The following is a 20,339-nucleotide window of genomic DNA, read 5'->3' on the forward strand; positions in this document are numbered from 1 at the left end:
GCTCCAGCCCCAAGCCTGTTGGCCTCCCCAGTGTCCTGCCTACTGCTGCTAGTCCAGAACCATCCTCTGAGATTCCTGAGATACGAATCCATCTTGTGTAACCAGTGAAGGCTTATTTGCCTAAAATCTGCCCAGGAAGCTGCATCTCGCCCCGCCTTTTTTTTTTTTTTTTTTTTTTTTTTAACAAGCAGATACTCTGCCTTTCGAAACTTTCTGTGCCTTAGACACAAATGGGCATTTTGTTTCAAGGATCATTATATCATGCCTTCAGCTAAGGACAGACATAGGAATGTTCTAGGCAGGCTGCTTAACAAGGCTAGCTCTGTCACCTGGATCAAGACCCCTGACTGCTTTGGCTCTGAGTGTCCTCAATGACCAAATGAAAGGCTTGGACTCATTGCTCTGGGACATAGCAGGGTGCCTCTGTGACCATTAGTATCGTCATCTATGAAGTTGGCATCCTACCTTTTAAGGTATTTGTGAGGATTAAACAAGGTAATGTATAGAAACCACTTTTCACGGTTCTGTGTGGGAGGTCTTTTATTTGTTTCCCTTCTCTCTAGTTCTCTTCTGAGTCTAAAATGCAGTAATTTTATGATTCCACTTTTACAGTCGGTAGGACAGATAATTCACTCATTTATTCATTCCTTTATTCCAAAATGTCTTATTGTTCACCTGCGGCGTGCCAAGCATAGACCCAAGGTGCTGAGGATATGGCGGTGAGCAAGGACCCTGTTACAAAACATCAGAAATTATCTAAAAAACTCCCTGCAATCCAAGAAAAGATCTACCCCCAAAACTCACAAAACCCCAATGATAAAGTGCACCCACAAGTCAGAAACCATCCCTATTGACTGTTTCAAATGAGTTCTGAGTAGGTGCTCGTTAACAGGTGGTCACAGTTCTCCCCAGTGGCTGCTAGTCTTGTATTTAAAACACCTGCTGCTGTTTGCAGGTTCCTAACATTTACTTTGGTCTTTATGTCAATGCACTTTGAAGCAGGAGCCAGCTGTGGGGCTTTTCTCTTTCAACATTGCCACTGAATTGTGCTTTGTCCACAGGAAAATAAACACCGCTTGCATAGATAGATAGCGCCTCGGCAACCTTCAAGACGGATTTGAGCAGGGACCTTCTGCTCAGGACGGAAACGTAGGCTTCGTCTTGATGGCGTAAGAAATGCTGTCCTTCGTGGCTTCATCATTTGGCTTAATTTTACTTTACCTAGTGTTGTTTTCGTCTTCCTCCCTTTCTTTGCAGCCCTTTTTTGTAATTCCTCTTTACTTGTGGGATTTCACCAGACAGTTGAGAACTGATGAACCGTAGATAGGAAAGGTTAGACGGAAAGCAGATTACTGGTTGCCAAGTGCTGGGGGTGGGGACGAAGCCAGAGAGTGACTACCGAATGGCGATGGCGTCTTCTCTCAGGGAAGTGATGCAAATGTTTTGGAACTAGATGGAGGCGGTGGTTTCACAACACCGTGAATGTACTAAATGCCACTGAATTGTATACTTTAGGCTATGTGAATTTCACCTAAATAAAAAACAAAACATTGTGATAAGTGAAAGAAGCCAGATTCAACAGAGTGTAATCTGTATGAATCTGTTTATAGGAAGTTCAAGAACAGGCTAAACTAATCTATGGTGATAGAAATCAGAAAAACGGTTGCCATGGGGGTGGGGAGGAAAAAAGCCCGAGAGAACTTTCTGGGGTGATGGAAATATTCTACATCTTGTTTTGGGCAATGGTTACAGAGTATATACAATTGTCCTAAAGTGTCAAATTGTATGTTAAGATCTGTGCATTTTTTTAAAAGATTTTATGTAGGTATGTACTTATTTATTTAGAGCATGAGAGAGCAGGGGGAGGGGGAGAAGGGGAGGGAGAGAGAATCTCAAGCCGACTCCCTGCTGAGCGCGGAGCCTGACACAGGGCTCGATCTTACGACCCTGAGATCATAACCTGAGCTGAAATCAAGAGTCGGACTTAACGGACTTACTTAACGGACTGAGCCACCCCGGCACCCCAAGATCTGTGCATTTTGATATTGATATTAATTCTACCTCATTTAAAAAATAAAAATGGAAAAATTTTTAAGTTGAAAAAGCAAAGGAAAAATGAATATCCTAGGGGGAAAAAAAAGGCAAAGGATCTGGCAGCGTCCAGTTCAGGTGTCCCTGGAGCCTTGATGTGTTACTCTGAGGAACTATCTTCTGGTATTTCATTGTTTTACGAACATAGTTTTTGGAGGGGAGGAGGTCGCACTATTACTCGCGGGCTTCTGGCTTTTGTACATTTTATTTCTGGTAACTTCCCACACTTTGGGCTAAAGGAGCCTGGTCTCAAGCCATGACCATGTGTTGTCGTGCCTCGGTTTGGCGGTCAGGTGTTCTGGATTTGCTTCCTACCTGGTTCGACTCTTGCCTCATCTATTTGCCTTGGGCTCTTGGTAGTTGTGTGACTTTGGGCAAGTCGCTTAACCTCTCAAGGCATGACTTCCGCCTGGGGTAAAAGCAGGGGTGCAAACTCCCTAGCAGTGCTGTCGTGAGGGCTGACCGAGCCAATGCCTGGGGCCTGGACAGGGCAGAGAGAGCGTGGCTGGGTGAGTGGGATTGCCAAACACAGGATGTCCAGTTACATTTGAATTTCAAATAAACAACAAATAATTTTTAGTATACGATGGCTATGAATTGAATGTTTGAGTCCCGTGAACCCTCCAAATTCATACATTGAAGCCTAACCCTCAGTGTGGCTGTATTTGGAGGAAGTGATTAAGGTGAAATGACACCTAAGGGTGAGGCCCTGATCCAACAGAATTCGTCTTCAGAGGAAGAGACTCCAGAGAGTATTCACTTGTTCCCCCTGCGCCCCCCGCCACCCCGCACAAAGAGGTCATACGAACACATAATGAGAAAGTAGCTTCACGCAAACCAGGAGGAGAGCCCTCATCAGAAACCGAATTGACTAGAGCCTTGATCTTGGACTTCCCAGCCTCCAGAACTTTGAGACCCAGCCAAACCCACTAATCAAGTGTCAGGATGGAATAAAGAATTTCTTCAAACATTCGAGGACTCACAGAATGGGAGAGAAAATGTGCAAATCTGTATCTGATAAGGGACTTGTATATAGAATATATAAACAATTATAATTCAATAATAAAAAGACAAATGACTCAATTAAAAATAGGTAAAGGATCTGAGTCAATGTTTCTCCAAAGAAGACATACAAATGGTCAAAAAGCACAGGAAAAGATGCTCGACACCATTAGTCATTAGGGAAATCAAATCAAAAGCACCACGAGATACCACTTCACACCCACTAGGCTATAATAAAAAAGACATAATAACAAGTGTGGCTGAGATAGAAATTGGAACCAACCCTCACGACAGTGCTACTAGGTGCCGCATTTAAAATGGTGCAGCTGCTTTGGAAAACAGCCTGTCAGTCTCTCAAAACAAGAAACACAGAGTTACCCTATGACCTAGCAGTTCTACTCCCAGGTACACCCAAGAGAAATGAAAACACGTCTGCACAAAAACTTGTACATAAATTTTCTTTCTTTCTTTTTTTCTTTTTAAAGATTCTATTTTAGGGACATCTCGGTGGCTCAGTTGGGTAAACATCTGCTTTCAGCTCAGGTCATGATCCCAGAGTCTTGGGATCAAGTCCCTGTCGAGCTCCTCACTCAGCAGGAAACCTGCTTCTCCCTCTGCCTGCCGCTCCCCCTGCTTAAGCTCTCTCCCCCTCTCTCTCTGGCAAATAAAAATAAAAATTAAATCTTAAAAAATAAATAAATAAAAGGGGCGCCTGGGTGGCTCAGTCATTAAGCGTCTGCCTTCGGCTCAGGGCGTGTTCCTGGCGTTCTGGGATCGAGCCCCGTATCAGGCTTCTCCGCTAGGAGCCTGCTTCTTCCTCTCCCACTCCCCCTGCTTGTGTTCCCTCTCTTGCTGGCTGTCTCTCTCTGCCAAATAAATAAATAAAATCTTTTAAAAAAATAATAAAACACTAAAGATTCTATTTTATTTTAGGTAAAAATTTTTATTTATTTATTTGACACAGAGAGAGAGCACACAAGCAGGGGCAGTGGCAGGCAGAGGGAGAGGGAGAAGCAGTGGGAGCCTGATGCGGGGCTTGATCCCAGGACCCTGGGACCATGACCTGAGCTGAAGGCAGACACTTAACCAACTGAGCCACCCAGGTGCCTCTGAAGATTTTATTTATTTATTTATTTATTTTTTAAAGATTTTACTTATTCATTTGTGAGAAAGAGAGGCAGGGAGAGCACAAGCAGGGGCAGAGGCAGAGGGAGAAGGAGAAGCAGATTCCCTGCCGAGCTGGAGCCTGACATGGGGCTCGATTCCAGGACTCTGGGATCGTGACCTGAGCCAAAGGCAGACACAATCATCCGAGCCACCCAGGAGCACCTATTTTATTTTATTTTTTTAAAGATTTACTTGTTTATTTGAGAGAGAGAGAGAGAGAGCAGTGGGGAGGGAGAGAGGGAGCAGGAGAGAATTGTAAACAAACTCCAAGCTGGGCGCAGAGCCTGACTCGGGGCTCGATCTCCGGACCCTGAGATCAGGACCTGAGCTGAAACCAAGAGTCAGACGCTCCACCAACTGAGCCACCCAGGCCCCCCTAAGGATTTTATTTTTAAGTCATCTCTACAGCCAATGTGGGGCTTGAACCCACGACCCCAAGATCAAAGGAGCATGCTCTACCGACTGAGCCAGCCAGGTGCCCCTGCACACAGATTTTCATAGCGGCATTATTCATGATAGCCAAAAAGTAGAGACAACCCAACCTCCGTTAAATAAGGAATGGATGAATAAATTTGGCATATCCGTACAATGGAATACTATTTGGCAATAAAAAGAATTGAAAGCAAGGACTCGAGATATTTGTACATGTATGTTCACAGCAGCATTATTCACAAATAGCCGAAAGGTGGAAGCAACCCAAGTGTCGGTCAAAGGATGAATGGCTAAGTAAAAGGTGGCATCTACGTACGATGGAATATTGTTCAGCCGTTAGAACGAAGGATAATCTGATACAACAAGAATGAACCTTGAGGACATCGTGCTAAGTGAAATAAGCCAGAGTATGATTCCACTGATAGGAGGTACCTAGAGGAGCCAAGTTCACAGACGCAGAGAGTAAAACGATGATTGCCAGGGCCTCAGGGGAGGGAGCATAGGGAGCTGTTTGAGGAGTACAGAGTTTCAGTTTTACAAAATGAAAAGAGCCCTAGAGGTGGATGGTGGTGATGTTTGCACAATGATGTGAATGTACTTAACATTGCTAAACTACACACTTAAAAATGTTTAAGATGGTAAATCTTATGTTATGTGCATTTCACCGTGATTATGGATGAATGAATGAAGTACTGATACACGCTACAGCACGGGTGACTCTTGCACACTTTATGCTGCGTGAAGGAGGCTTGTCACAAAGGGCCACATATTCTGTGATTCCATTTATATGAAATGTCTGTGACAGGCAAGTTTATAGAGACAGAAAAGTGGTTGCCAGGGGCTGAGGTGTTGGTACGGTGGGAGGCTTTAGGAGGGTAATTTTATATGTCAAGCCAGTTAATTGTATGGAATGTGATTATATTGAAATTAAGGTGTTAATAATGTATGTTGAATACGTTTTTAAAAGTAAAGGCCGGACGTACTTCATGAGAATAAGGAAATATTCCGAGAAGGGAAGGAATGGGATCCAGGAAACGGGTTCCCACATAGGATGGGATTGGTTTAAACGGAATCTGAGGAGAAAGGTGGTGTCACAGGCCAAGAGAGCAAACAGTCTGCATTGGGGCAGGAGGGCTCTAGATAGGAATCTAAAAAAAGATCTACTAAATGTTTGGTAAAAAACAAAAAACAAACAAACACACAAAAAACACAATAGATACGCAGAAAAGTAAGGCAATGAAAAAGCAAGGCGCTATTAATTACAGGAAAAACAAAAAGTTGTAAAAGAAAAAGTTTAATTATCATATACTATGCATCTCAGCTGTGAATAATGACATCATTATAACAGTGCACACCATTAATAAAAATGGTGACATAAAATATATTGGGAGAATGAGGGGAAGTGGAAGTGGTTGTGAAAAGAGAATTCCTCATGTGGAAGTCAACTAATGGAGTCAAAGATTGATAACTGAGATAGAGCAATGTAAGGTTATTATTTAGAAAAATGGAGACGACGTGGGGCACCTGGCCGGCTCAGTCGGTGGAGCACGAGATACTTGATCTTGAGGTTGTGAGTTCGAGCCTCATATTGGGTAGAGATTATTTAAAAATAAAATCTTTTAAAAAAAAGAAAAAAGAAAAATGGAGATGACATAACAGGAAGGTAATAGCAAAGAAGTTTGCTGAGGAGTCACTGAGGAGTGAGATTGGGGAGACGGGAGGGGGAGAATAGGCAACCTGCATTTTGTTGTAAGCGTTTTAATAATTTCATTCATTCATTCATTCATTCATTCATTTAATTATTTAAGAAAGAGTACACGTGTGCATGTGCCAGCAGGAGGAGGGGCAGAAGGAAAGGGAGAGAGAATTCCAAGCAGACTCCAGGCTGAGCACGGAGCCTGACGTGCAGGTCAACTCAGGGCTCAATCTCACAATGCTGAAATCATAAACTGAACTGAAATCCAGAGTGGGTCACCTAACCAACTGAGCCACCAAAGTGCTCCTGTTGTAAGCCTTTTAAATCTGCCTTGACTAAAAACAAAACAAGCTATGTGCACACCTTTTCAAGTATATTTGAACTAATCTCTACATCCAACGTGGAACTCGAATTCACAACCCCGAGATCAAGAGTCGTGTGCTCTAGGGAGCCAACCAAGTGCCCCTTCAATATATTGTAAAAACTGGAAACCTAGAACCTATGGAACTCTTTTGCATGCCCATTTCCTATTCGGGAAACACGGGTTTAAATTTAGAGCTCAGAGCACCTAGAAGGAGGAGACAAATGGGACAACTGGAAGAGTTGTCAGCAGAGGATATTTTCCTCCACCTTCCCATCTGTGTCTAATGCCTGGGGCCTCCTACAGGAACCAGGCCACCAGGCCTCTTTTCTTGCCACCCTTCACCCTCTAAGGTTATGGATTCCAGTGGTAACCCCCAGAACGCTCTTGCCCTCCAACCCCTCTATTTCTGGGAATCTTTACAGCACTGCTTCCCAAACTTGTTGGCCCATCTTGCTCGCTCTCAGGTACCCAGCCTTGGCTTCCCATCAGATTCTTGCCCAACACCTACTTTCCTGAACTTGACACTTGGGACTTTCCCTGGTTTTCCTTACTCGGGCTCAGGCTCTAGTTCCTCTGACACTCCACACCCCACAGCTGCAGGCCACCCCACCCTCAGCCCCACCCTTGGAACCCTGGCCTGGAAAAAACCCAGGATCCACCTGCACAACCAGGAGGAAACGTCACGCCAAGGGAATTACCACATGCGTCCCTAGGCTCAGGCTCCCCACTGTGACTGGGGAGAAATTATTCCTATTGCGAAGGTTCAAGCAGTAAGAACCGTGACTGGCACAGGGTAGCCTGGAGGAAATTATTAGGTAAAGAAACACTGAAATAGAATTTCGAGCAATGCCAAGAAACAGCAGCAGATAGCTGGCTTGGTGTGGGTGAGGGCAGCAGGAGTGAGTGAAGGTTTCTAGAAGCAAAAGCCAAGCAGAAAGTTTTAGATTTCAACAGTTCTGAAGGAAAAAACACAACAAAACAAAACACAGCTGTGTCTATAACTGGATGGTCTTCAGCGCCCATCTCTGGGGCCACAGCCAGAGACACAGACACTCACCATCTTTAAGGGCGAAACGAAGGACTATATTCATCCAGGATTCCTCTTCGGCTTTGCTCTCCCTTGCCTTTCAGAATGTCCCCAGTCCCCTGGGGCAGGCCTGAGCTTTCTGGTGAACCCCTCAGTCGTGCCTTGACCTTCAGTGGGCTACAAGACGTTTGCTTTACTTTCTCTAGAACCGAATTCCCATATGTTTGTACCGTCCCGACGGTCCAACTATTTAGGAATTAATGTCACTATTTCGCTGGGGAAATTCCGACTGACTCTGAGCTTCCTTGATTTCACGACTCTTTTATCAACATCTTTTCATTTCATTATCAATTAAAAAAAAAAAGAGCTTCTAAATGTAACGCGCATGACTGTGTTTAACTTCTGCAGGCACTTTAGCTTGTTTATGTCCAGAAACGCCGCTTGGGGGGCTGGGAATCTTTAAACCACATTTAGATATTTGACTTGGATCCATTTTTCATGGGAAGCTGGTACTCTACTGATTCCAGACTTTCAGAATTCACAGTTCAGTAAGATTTTTTTTAAAGGTGGTGGTAGGGGGAGGTAACCACGATTGGAACAATCGTCTGTTACCATCCAAAAGAGTAGGAGGACACACTCTCGGAATGTAGAATGGCCTTTTACATTTAGTACATTAATTTTTTTTTTTTTTTTTAATGCTCTACATTGTGCTTTTTCTCATTTCTCTGCTCTCCTGTGGTTTGGCCACGAGGAGCAAACCAGCTGAGGCGGGTGGAGATGGCACCCCAAAGAGCTGCAGGGCCATCTAGTGGCCAGATGTCCACACTGCACACGCAAGTGATGTCGTTCCTGCCAATAGTCCCCCCAAATGATGAACTCACACCTAGAGTTTTTGGCATAAGGATCAATCCTTGCTACTTTATGGAATTTTTGAAATTCATTTTCTAAATGTTCCTACAGCCTTGGACTTCAAAGAATTGCCTTGCCGTAAATCTGAAGACTGAGTTTCCAGCCATTGAATGTTGATTCTGAGCCGTGTTTCCTGAGTCAGGCAGGCCTGGGTTAGAATTTGCTGTCTGGGTGACTTTGGGCAGGGTACTTAAGCTCTCTGACCCTCAGTTTCCTCTTGTACAGTGGAGATAGTAACAGTGAGCTGGCTCGTTCTGAAGATAAAGGGAAGCGTGCGTGTCATGTATTTTTGGCTGTTCCTGACAAGTAAACATGGCAATTGATTTGTCCAGTGCATATGGAAAGATGGCGTAGCCCAGGGAAGGGACGGAAACTCACCCAACCAAATACACCTGAGTGACAGGCTTAATATGAGACACCTGAATGGTGTCTCAAAAATCCTTTACTCCTCAGTTGCCTGGGTGGCTCAGTTGGTTAAGTCTCTGCCTTTGACTTGGATCATGATCCCAAGGTCCTGGGATCGAGTCCTACAACGGGTTCCCAGCTTGGCGGGGAGTCTGCTTCTCCTTCTACCCCCCACCCCCGCTTGTGTTCTCATGTGCTCTCTCTCTTTTTTTTTTTTTAAAGATTTTATTTATTTATTCGACAGAAACAGCCAGCGAGAGAGGGAACACAAGCAGGGGGAGTGGGAGAGGAAGAAGCAGGCTCCCAGCGGAGGAGCCTGATGTGGGGCTCGATCCCAGAGCGCCGGGATCACGCCCTGAGCTGAAGGCAGACGCTTAACCGCTGTGCCACCCAGGTGCCCCCCCTCATGCGCTCTCTTAAATAAATAAAGTCTTTTAAAAAATCCTTCACTTTTCCTCAATTTTTATGGGTTTGTTGCAGTTTTTTGTTGTTGTTTGTATAGAGTTCATGCACAGCTTTTTTTTTTTTTTTTAAAGATTTTATTTATTTGACAGAGAGAGAGACAGCCAGCGAGAGAGGGAACACAGCAGGGGGAGTGGGAGAGGAAGAAGCAGGCTCCCAGAGGAGCAAGGAGCCTGATGCGGGGCTCGATCCCAGGACCCTGGGATCACGCCCTGAGCCGAAGACAGATGCTTAACGACTGAGCCACCCAGGCGCCCCCTTTTTTTTTTTTTAAAGATTTTATATTTAAGTAATCTCTACACCCAGTGTGGGGCTCGAACTCACAATCCTGAGATCAAGAGTCACACCCTCTACCACTAAGCCAGTCAGGTACCCCATGCACAACTTTTTTTATATTGATTTCTAGATATTTTGTTTTTTGATGCCAATGTGCAAGTGCTTTTTTACGTTTCATTTTATAGCTGGTGCTGTGTGTAGAAGTCTGTTTTTATATTGACCTGTGTCTAGCCAACTTGCTAAAGTAACTTATTTATTCTGATACTTTATTTTTAGATTCATCTGGGCTTTCTCTGTGCACGATCATGTCACTATTGAATAATAGCAGCTTTACTTCTTTCTGTCCAAACTTTTTTTAAAAAAGATTTTATTTATTTATTGGACAGAGAGACACAGCAAGAGAGGGAACACCAGCAGGGGGAGTGGGAGAGGGAGAAGCAGGCTTCCCGCGGAGCAGGGAGCCCGATGTGGGGCTCCATCCCAGGACCCTGGGATCATGACCTGAGCCAAAGGCAGACGCTTAACGACTGAGCTACCCAGGTGCCCCTGTCCAGACTTTTCTTAATGGTCTCCATCTCGCATGGCCCAGGGCCCTTAGGACATTGGTGAGGATTTGTGATGCAAGCAGGCAGCTCTGTCTCCTTCCCGGTCTCAGAAAGGGAGCTTTCAAACTTACTATTAACTATATTTGCTAAGGGTTCTTAGTGGACCGTGTTTAAAGGTTCTAGACCTTTAAAACAAGGATTTCTATAGCTAATACTGGAGGTAAGGTATTCCCAGCTCTTAGCAGTGGTTATCAGGCAGCACCTGGCTGGCTCAGTCAGTAGAGCATGGGACTTTTGATCTCAGGATTGTAAGTTCAAGCCCCACGTTGGGTGTAGAGATTACTTAAAAAAATAAAATCTTAGGGGTGCCTGGGTGCCTCAGTCAGTGAAGCGCCTGACTCTTGATTTCAGCTCACGTCATGCTCTCAGGGTTGTGTGGGGCTCTGTGCTGGGTGTGGACTCTGCTTAGGATTCTCTCTCACTCCCCCTGCCCCTGCCCCACCCCTCTCCCTCTCTTAAGAAAAAAATCTTTAAAAAACAGGGGTTATATCAGGATGGGGGTGTGGGGAGAGGTTGTACGACATTATGGGGAAGTTTCACTTTTTAAAAGATAAGTTACTTTAGCATCTGAATAAGTTACAGTGAGCATAGATTTCTTCTGTCATCAGTGAAAAAAGAAAGCCGAAGGATAATTCAATTAATCCAGTAAAAGGTAACGAGCATCCCATAGTAAAATAGATGAATCCCAGATACAGCTTTGTGACGATCTGTCCAAGTACATATTTTCCACTCATTTTTTCTCATCGTCACGTCCTCGGTCACCGCTTGGACTATTGCTTCCCACTTCGCACTGAATTGCAGCATATGCTGAGATGTGGTCTCTGCGGCGGATGCTCTTGGAGCCCTGCCCGGTGCTCTTCGTAGGCCAGTGCACCTACGTTCCAGCTGCTCTGGGTGTCGGCGGCTAAAAGCTCATGGCTCCGTCCTTCTTTGGAGGGTCCTCTTAGCTAATGGGAGCTGCCCGGCCAGGAGATGCCTGGGAGGTGACGCACACAGCCAGCCCGGCCGCTGGCCAAGGACTGACTAACGGGGTGGGGTATAAAGCAGGACACGCTCGGCAGTGTAATAAATACCCCAGAGCTCCCCCTGGGATCAGGCTGCAGCGAGACCTCTCCTGCAAGCTCGTATTTGCTTGGCTCCTTCCCCGGCGCTGTCCAGCCGCCCTCACTTCTTCACAGGTTTCTCCCTAGGGCCCTCCCTCCGTCAATCCCTTGCAGGAGAGTCCCCGCCCGCCGCAGTCCCTGCTTCTGGGGAGCCCACATTTAGGTCTCCAAGAGTGGGCTCCCTCTGTCCAGGGCCCACCTGTCCCCTCGGTGGTTTGGGGGAGGGGACACAGTGGGAGGCAGCCGGGGAAGAGCTGGGGCTGGGGGAGGGGGATGTGGTGGGAGCAGGGGCTCCCAAGGAGGGGCCACAGAGCACCGGAAAGGAACACGGCTGGGAGGGCACGTGGCATCGGAGGCTGGCTGGCTGACTTTAAAGCCTGGATCTGGAGCTATGACTGTGTACCACTCTTCGCGCTGCCTAGAAAGTGTCTACAGTTTTAAGTTGCAACTTCTCTAAAGGCTGTAAAGGGGTGGGGGGGAGGGACGCCTGGCTGGCTCCGTAAGGGGACCATGTGACTGTTGATCTCGGGGTTGGGAGTTTGAGCCCCCCACTGGGTGTAGGGATGACTTAAAAATAAATAAATTAACGTCCAAAAAAAAAAAAAAGAAAAAGAAAAAAAAAAAGCGGTAAGAGGCGTCTTCCTTCATCGATGCAGCTTAAGCCTAAGGAGCTGCAAGGCCGATGTTATCACCCAGGTGGGCGGCTGCCCTGACAGGCTTCCACTGGGTCTAACTGGGTCTAACTGGCTCACTTTGACTCAGCCCAGACCAGCAGCTCCATGGTGAAAGGGTGGCATTGGGACAGCAGATTATTCATATGGAAAAAAGAATTGGTTCCCTTGTCACACAAGACCATAAATGAATTTCAGATGTAGCAAAGCTCTCTAAATGGGAAAAAATGACGGGTGCCTGGGTGGCTCAGTCGGGTAAGCATCGGACTCTCGGTTTCGGCTCTGGTCCTGATCTTGGGGTCGCGGGATCCGCCTCTGCGTAGGGAATCCTCGCTTGGCAGGGGGTCTGCTTGACATTCCCTGATTCTCTCTCTCTCTCTCCTTCTGCCCCTCCCCCCACTTGCACTCTCACGCTCTCTCTCTCAAATAAATAAATAAATCTTAAAAAAACCCCATCAGAGTGGAAAGGATGTCTTCAATAGGATGCAAAAGCTGCGAGCCTTTGAGGAAAAAATTTCATATGACTGTATCAAAATTAAAAGTATCTATGTGACGGATGGCATCACCAAATGAAAAGCCAAAGCCTTGATAGTATCAGATGGCGGATTCCAACTCACCATGTGGTTCTCACTCACAGGGCTTCTGCCTGGAGGGCTGTCTCACCCTTGAAGCCATTTGCCACCCTTACCCTCATCCGTTTTGTGTGACTATCCGTCATGGGCAAGACTGTGAGCTAAGCCAGACCCCCAAAGGCTGGGCCAGGTATGAGAACCGGTGAGGCAGCTGGCTTGGACCCAGTTGAAGTCATTTTCACTTTGCTTTTCTACAGAACCTGCAAAAGAGCTGTGTGAAAGGGGTACCTGACGTGGAAGGTACCCTTGGCCCCGGTGCTCAGAGGTATACCAGAAGTCTCGTGTCCTCAGGTTTCCTAGGGGCGTGAGGAATGTGCCCCAGCAGAGGGATCTAGAACCCTGGGGGGCCATTTGTCATTTTTTATTCTGGAAGAGGGAGTATGTCAACCACCATGAGGTGAGCCTGTCTATAAATTTAAAATTCCTTGCTATGCCATGATTCCCTGTCACTTCTGTGTCTTATATCTGGCTGCCCGAGAAGGCCTTCCAGAAGTTTCCATGCAGCGGGGCTGGCCTGGGCTACCATAGAAGACAGGTATTTTCTAATTGAATCAAAATCCTCCATTAAAATAAAAGGAACCTGTTGAACTCTCTTTAGTCTGCATTTCTCTGGGGTTGTTTTGGGCCCTTACCTGTTCATAGAACACCTGAGGAGTCAGCCCATGCTCTCTGCTTTTCGTCCACCCCCTTTTCAAATCTACTAGCCTTCAAGAAAAGAGGGTGAGTCTCAAGGCCAGTAACAACTCTGACAACTTCACAGCACTCTGTACGTGTTTGTTAGTAACTCTGATCAAGATACATTAAAAACAAAAAAGCTTAATTTTTTAGAACACTTTTAGATATACAAAGAAAAATTGAAAAATAGTGCGGATCGTTCCCAACCACTCCACACCCAGTTTTCCTCTTTATTAACATCTTATATCAGTATGGTAACTTTGTTACAATTAATGAACCAATATCGATACATTATTTGTACCAAAGTCCATGCTTTATTCAGATTTCCTTAGTTTTTACCTAATGTCCTTTTTCTGCTCCAGGATTCTATATGGGACTGTATTACAGTTAGTTATCTGATCTCCTTGGGCTCCTCTGGGCAACGACAGTTTCTCAGACTTCCCTTGTTTTTGAAGACCTTGACAGTTTTGAAGAGTACTGATCATGTATTTTTTTCTGATGATTAGACCAGAGTTATTTTTAGGAGGAATTTTTAGGAGGAAGACCAGAGAGGTAAAATGCTATTTTCTTTCTTTTTCTCTCCCTCTTTCTCTCTCCCTTTCTTTCTCTCTCCCTTTCTTTCTTCTTCCTTCCTCTCTTTCTTTCTTTAAAATTTTATGTATTTATTTGTCAGAGAGAGAGAGCACAAGCAGGGAGAGCCGTAGGCAGAGGGAGAGGGAGAAGCAGTCTCCTTGCTGAGCAAGGAGCCGGATGTGGGGCTCCATCCCAGGACCCTGGGATCACGCCCTGAGCCGAAGGCGGACGCTTAACTACTGAGCCACCCAGGCACGCCAGTAATAAAATGTTTTTTAAAAATAAAGTGAATTCAGGAATTATTCACAGAGCATTTCTTTTTTAAAATCTTTATTTATTTATTTATTTATTAAAAGATGTTATTTATTTATTTGTCAGAGAGAGAGCACTCACGCAGGGGGAGCAGCAGGCAGAGGGAGAAGGAGACTTCCCGCTGAGCAAGGAGCCTGATGTGGGGCTTGATCCCAGGACTCTGGGATCATGACCTGAGCCAAAGGCAGACGCTTAACCAACTGAGCCACCCAGGTGCCCCTCTTTTTTTTTTTTTTTCGGATTTTATTTATTTATTTGAGATAGAGATAGAGAGAGAGAGAGAAAGCACGAGCAGGGGGAGGTGCAGAAGGAGAGGGAGAGAGGGAATCCTTGAGCAGGCTCCCCACTGAGTGAGGAGTCTGACGTGGGGCTTGATCCCAGGACCCCCAGAGCATGATCTGAGCCAAAGGCAGACGCTTAACTGACCGAGCCACCCAGGTGCCCCTTCACATAGCATTTCAATTACTAGCCTTCAAAAGGTGAGAAGCAGGATGGAGGAAGAAAAATATCAACCTCTACCACAACTTCCATCCGTCTAACAAGTATTTATGAATCCCTTACTCTAGGCTAAGCACCAAAAATTCAGGATGAAAGGTTCAGTGTACCAGTCTGGATGATTTCGTTAACCAGTGATAGAACTCTGCGTAAGCTAGCTTAAACGAACAAACAAACAAAAACAAGCGAAGAAACATTAATGATTCACATTAACTAAAAAGTCTAGAGATGGACTTCCGGCAGGAATGGTTCCAGGCCCTTGAAAGACATCACCATGGCTGACCCCACGCTTATTTACTTCCCTGTGTGCGTTGGCCTCATACTTGCCTATTCACAGATGGCCTTTTCCACGTGGTCTGCGAGAACGACAAGCAGCTCCAGTCCATATTGTCCTTATGACTCATGATCTTAGAGGAAGAGAAGTTCCTGTCTCCCAGTTTCCTTACATCGAAGCTCAGGGAAGACTGACTGGCGCTCCTGGGCTCCCATACCCAGACCTAAACCAATCCCTGCGGCCACGGGGATGGGTGTTCTGATGGGCCAGCCTAGATCACATGCTCAGCACTTACCTGGGTGTTGGTGGCCGAGGGACAGAGCATTGTGAATGAGAGCCCTGCCTGGACCACAGGCGGGGGGAAAGGGTAGGCTGACAGGGGAGAGCATGCCAGGCATTCAAAACAAGAGCCATCACCGGCTACAATAGCTACATAGCTACCATGGGCTCTGAAATAATTCCTCTGCCCCTGCCCCAGCTTCATTGCCCTGCTGTGCCCTCCCAGGGGACTCTTTGCTCCCCATTTCTGCATCTTTCCTGTTTAACTGTCTTCTTCCCCACCAGACCAGAAGCTCGGGCAGGGCAGGGATACTGTCCATCTCCTTAACCACAGAATCCCCAGTACTCACTGGGCTGAAAGAATGAGCGATGACAAGAACCCTATGCATATAACTGAGGAGTTTAAACAGGGGGAGATAAATCTAAGCAATTGTCACCGGTAAGACCGAGGCCACATAAGGACATGGACCAGTTCTCCTGGGGAGAGGGGGCAAGGAGAGAGTTGCAGCACTGCCTGGACAGGATCCAGATCAGAAAAGGTAGAGGGGACATTTCTCTTTCTTTCCCTTTCTCCCCCTGCCCAGCACATGGACCACCCCCCTTTCTGTGCGTATGCAGTTCCTTACTCTGTAAGTCTTAGAAGAACCCACTTCCCACCCCAGACACTCCGAACCCCAGACACTAGCTTATCCCTGCCCCTAGGCATCTAGGCTTGGCCACCCTACTTTAAGTGAGGCAATGCCTGCTTCGCAGAATCACTTCTATGACTACATGGGGATCAAGAAGCATACAAAACAGTCCCAACAGATACTTGACCCTCCATGGGTGTGACTCCCTCTTCCATCCTGGGGAATGGGTAGAGGGAGAGAAGAGCACGGGACATTCAGGATGTGTGTTTGAACTTCAGGCCTGTTTCTGTTGGTATTGTGAGGGGAGGCTTTTTCGAGGTTCTTTTATCAAAAAATCTGATATGTTGTAGGGGGTCATGAAATTGCATCGCTTAGACCCTCCCTCCTTAGATCCTGGGGGAGCACGTGGCCTGGCCGGGCCAGGTGCTGCCCTCTGAATCCAGCCCGTGTTTGCTTTTGCACCGAGTCTTCCCAGCTGATGACCGAGCACAGTGTGGGTACTGCTGCCTATTCCTAGAAGACATGGGATCCTTATAACACACAACTTTGGCTCAAGGACTCCCCATTGGCCTGGCTGAAACTTTACCAAAACTGGGTAGTCATCCGAGACTCTTCTTATCCAATCCTCCTTTCTTCCCCTCCTCCCACAGGTGTGAGTCCTGCATCAAGGTCTAAAGGCTCTCCTGCCTTCTCTAGTCCCGGTCCTTTATTGTCCACAGGTGTTTCTCCCATAAATCAAATCCCATCCTGGTGTCTGCCCCTTGGAGGAGATGAGCTGATACATTTGTATTTTCAGAACTTTTTGTGGTGGAAGCAGGCATTGTCCACGATGTGGCAATGCTATTAATTTACTCAGCTTCACCAGAGAAACGTCCAGTCACCACCAGCAGGTAAGTGAACTTTCAGGGGCCATGGGACAGAGATCACAGAGATCTTGCCGATGAGATGTGAACAGATAATGCCGAGAGGGGCTTTTGGATACATTTTTTAAAAGGGGGGTAGACATGGCTGGTGTGTCTTTTGCTCTTTGCCTTTGCCTGGAATGTACAGGAGGTGCTGGAGATGGAGCAGCCATCTTGTGACCATGAGGGGATGAGCCCAAGGCTGACAGCCCACACACTGAGGGGGGAATAACAGATGGAGTGAGGGGTCTCTGCTGGCATCAAGACCCACCATTACAAGTGCTAGGCTGCCCACCTCTGGACTTCTTATTACATGAGAGGAATAAGACCCGTATCTGGTTAAGCCATTTTAAGCTGGATTTTCTGTTATATGGAGCCAAGCCAATTCCTAACTTGTACAGGCTTGAGAAAGAAAGGTGGGGAGCTACAAGTGGTTCAGAGGACTGGAGAGAAGGAAATATAGAGTTGATGAGGCTGGAGTGTGTACAGGGGCCAGATCACAAAGAGTCTTTGAAGACTTGTTTAGGATCTTGGGCTTTATTCCAGAGGCTTTTCCTTGAACCTGAATAATGTGTAAATGGACCTTTCTAAAGGAAAAACAAACAAACAAACAAACAAAACCTCCCTGACCCTCTCTCCGCCTTAGTATTCACTGTAAGTACCTTTATTGTGACATAGAGACATACTACTAGACACAAACTCCTTACAGAACCGTAGAACCAAATTTACAAATAGAAATTGCAGTTGTCCACAATTAATGTGACAGGTGAACTTGTTTTGCTGAAACTAATTACTTCAAAACAAGGAGAGGACGCTGAGGGCAATGCCTGGTTCTTTGAGTTTGCCCTGCTTAGGACTCGGGTCAGGCTGGCTCTGTTTACCCACAACTTTTCTCCATGAGAATATTTACTACATCTGGTCTTAGTCATGTGGGGTCTGGAGTCACCTGCTGTGGTAGACCACGGGGTCTACCAGTTACCAGCTGTGTGCTTTGGGCAAATGACTTCACATCTCTGAGCCATAGTTTGTCAAGAGTAAAATGGTGGTGATAAAACCTATCTCACAGGGCGACTGAAATGAAATAATTCATGTCAAATGCTGAGCACGTTGTGCTTATATTCATGGTAGTGTCCATGCTAGGAGGAAGGGCGGGGGAAGGGGGTCCCCGGAATGTTCCACGGTACACCATGCTGGGATGGCACCAGACTTCACTTGATGCAAATATAAATTTTAAGAATTAAGTCCAACTCTGTTCTTTTTTAATGAGCCCATGATGATTAAAGTAGTGCTATCTCCTCTCCTTGATGATCGCCAACGCCAACAAACATCTGGGCACCGCGAGGATCATTAACTGTGTTCACCAAAATTTCTGCCTCTCTGTCTTCTGAGCACCCATGAGCTCAGAGTTGTGAGCTGGCCCAGAGCATTTAAGGGCTGGTGTGAGATCTTTTAGAACTATTTCCCTCTGTCATGGCAGCCGGCAGTATTCCAAATAGGGGCTACTTTGGGACCCTCCTGGCATTTGGAGGCAAGTGACATGGAACAAAGCACCAGCCAACATATAAAGGGTATAAAGCATGAGATAGTGGTAAACTTTGATCGTTCCAAGACACTGACGTTTGGGAGCTATTTGTTACCACAGCATAATCTAGCCTATCCTGACTAATACAGGCGCCGACTTTGAGTGGCGATACTGTAATTCATAGAAAATATATATATCTCACTTGGATGATCCAGAATGTTTATATTAAGTTGTTTACATTATTAAAACAGAACATTAAAATGCTCTTAAACATGATATTGCAGTTATGTAAGAAAACATCCTTATTCCTAAGAGATGTAATTTTTAAGTAAACGGGAGTAAAATGTTTTCAGATTGGCAACTTACATTCAAATGGCTCAGCAAAAGTGAAACAGAAAGATAGGGCAACCCTGAAAACTAATAATACACTCTATGTAACTAACTCAAAATTAAATTTAAAAAAGGAGGGAGAGAGAGATAGGGCAAAAGCTTAATAATTTGCAATTCTAAGTGAAAACTATATACACTGTTCTTTCCACTTCTCAGTGGGTTTGAAATTTTAAAAAAATAGAACTCAGGGAGCTCCCAAAATATGTCATTAGCTCTGGGTTTGAGAAGCAGCTCTAACCAGTGGGGGACACTAAAGCATTTTCAGTAGAGAAGGGACCACATCAGATTTTTGATCCAAAAGTTTAATTTGGCAGCTGAAGAACCCTCTGGGCTGGGCTGGGGCCTGGGGTGATCTAGGCAAGAGTGGCAGTGGGATGGGGAGGGACAATGGATCTGACACACCTTTGGGGAAGTAGAATAGACAGGGCTTGGTGACAGCTTACGAGTGGCAGAGCTGGGAGCCAATTGCCTTCCTCTGAAATCTATTCCCATACTGTCCAGTGGCTATTGAAATTTAATTAATTACAATTAAAGAAAATTAAAAATTCAGTTCTTCAGTCACATGGGTCACATTTCTAGCACTCGATGGCCATCCCTGGCTACTGGCCACAGTGTTGGACGGGGCAAAGATAGCCCATTTCCATCATCACAGAAGTTCTATTGGAATATGGTGGTCTGCCTTTCCCATTTTATTATACTGGTTTCCCTCCCCACTCTCAAAGGAGTGATAGGGTTCCCTGCTCTCTAGAAGCTTGCAGACCACCAGGCAACCAAGAGACTTTAATACAATGTAGAACTGTGTTGAGATACACTAACACAATGTGGAGAGCTTTTTGTGGGAGTTCAGAGGAGGAAACCAGTATTTCTGGGAGAAAGTAACATTAATGGAATCTTGCAGATGGAAGGAAAATAGAGAGGGGCACGTGGGGAGGAACTTGAACCTGATGGAACAGGGTCTTTCCCTGCTTCCCTGAAAGAAAGATTGCAGATGGCCTCTTGCCTCTCTGTCAGTTCTTCCTGAATTGTCAATATAATCCCAATCAAATTCCCAGCAGGGTGCGTGTGTGTGTGTGTGTGTGTGTGTGTGTGTGTGTGTGAATTGGCAAACATCCTAAAATTTATATGGAGACGCAAAAGACCCGGAATAGCCAACGTAATGTCAAAAAAGAACAAAGCTGGAAGACAGACACTACCAGGTTTTGAGACTTTCTGAAAAGCCACAACAAATTAGACAATGTGGTACTGGGGCAAGGTGGGCAAACATACCAATGCATGGAACACAGGATCCAGACCCCCATGTTGATGGTCATCAGATTTATAACTAAACTGACCATGCAGCACAGTGGGGGGAAAAGATAGTCTTCTCAATAAACGATCTGGGTAAATTTGAATTCTGTATGGAGGAAAATGAACCTTGACTCCTACGTCACACCATACACAAAAATT

General features: G+C 45.8%; 1 long non-coding RNA gene across 1 annotated transcript; it reads left to right on the plus strand.

Annotated features, from left to right (window-relative positions):
- Positions 1–240: 240 nt before the first annotated feature.
- LOC130542458 (uncharacterized) lies at positions 241–3,181 on the plus strand. Its single transcript, XR_008957027.1, has 2 exons — positions 241–495; positions 1,062–3,181. It is a non-coding gene; the product is annotated as an uncharacterized LOC130542458 (long non-coding RNA).
- The last annotated feature ends 17,158 nt before the right edge of the window (positions 3,182–20,339 follow it).

The sequence above is a fragment of the Ursus arctos genome, unplaced genomic scaffold (assembly GCF_023065955.2).
Source record: "Ursus arctos isolate Adak ecotype North America unplaced genomic scaffold, UrsArc2.0 scaffold_34, whole genome shotgun sequence".
NCBI classification, from domain to species: Eukaryota; Metazoa; Chordata; class Mammalia; order Carnivora; family Ursidae; genus Ursus; species Ursus arctos.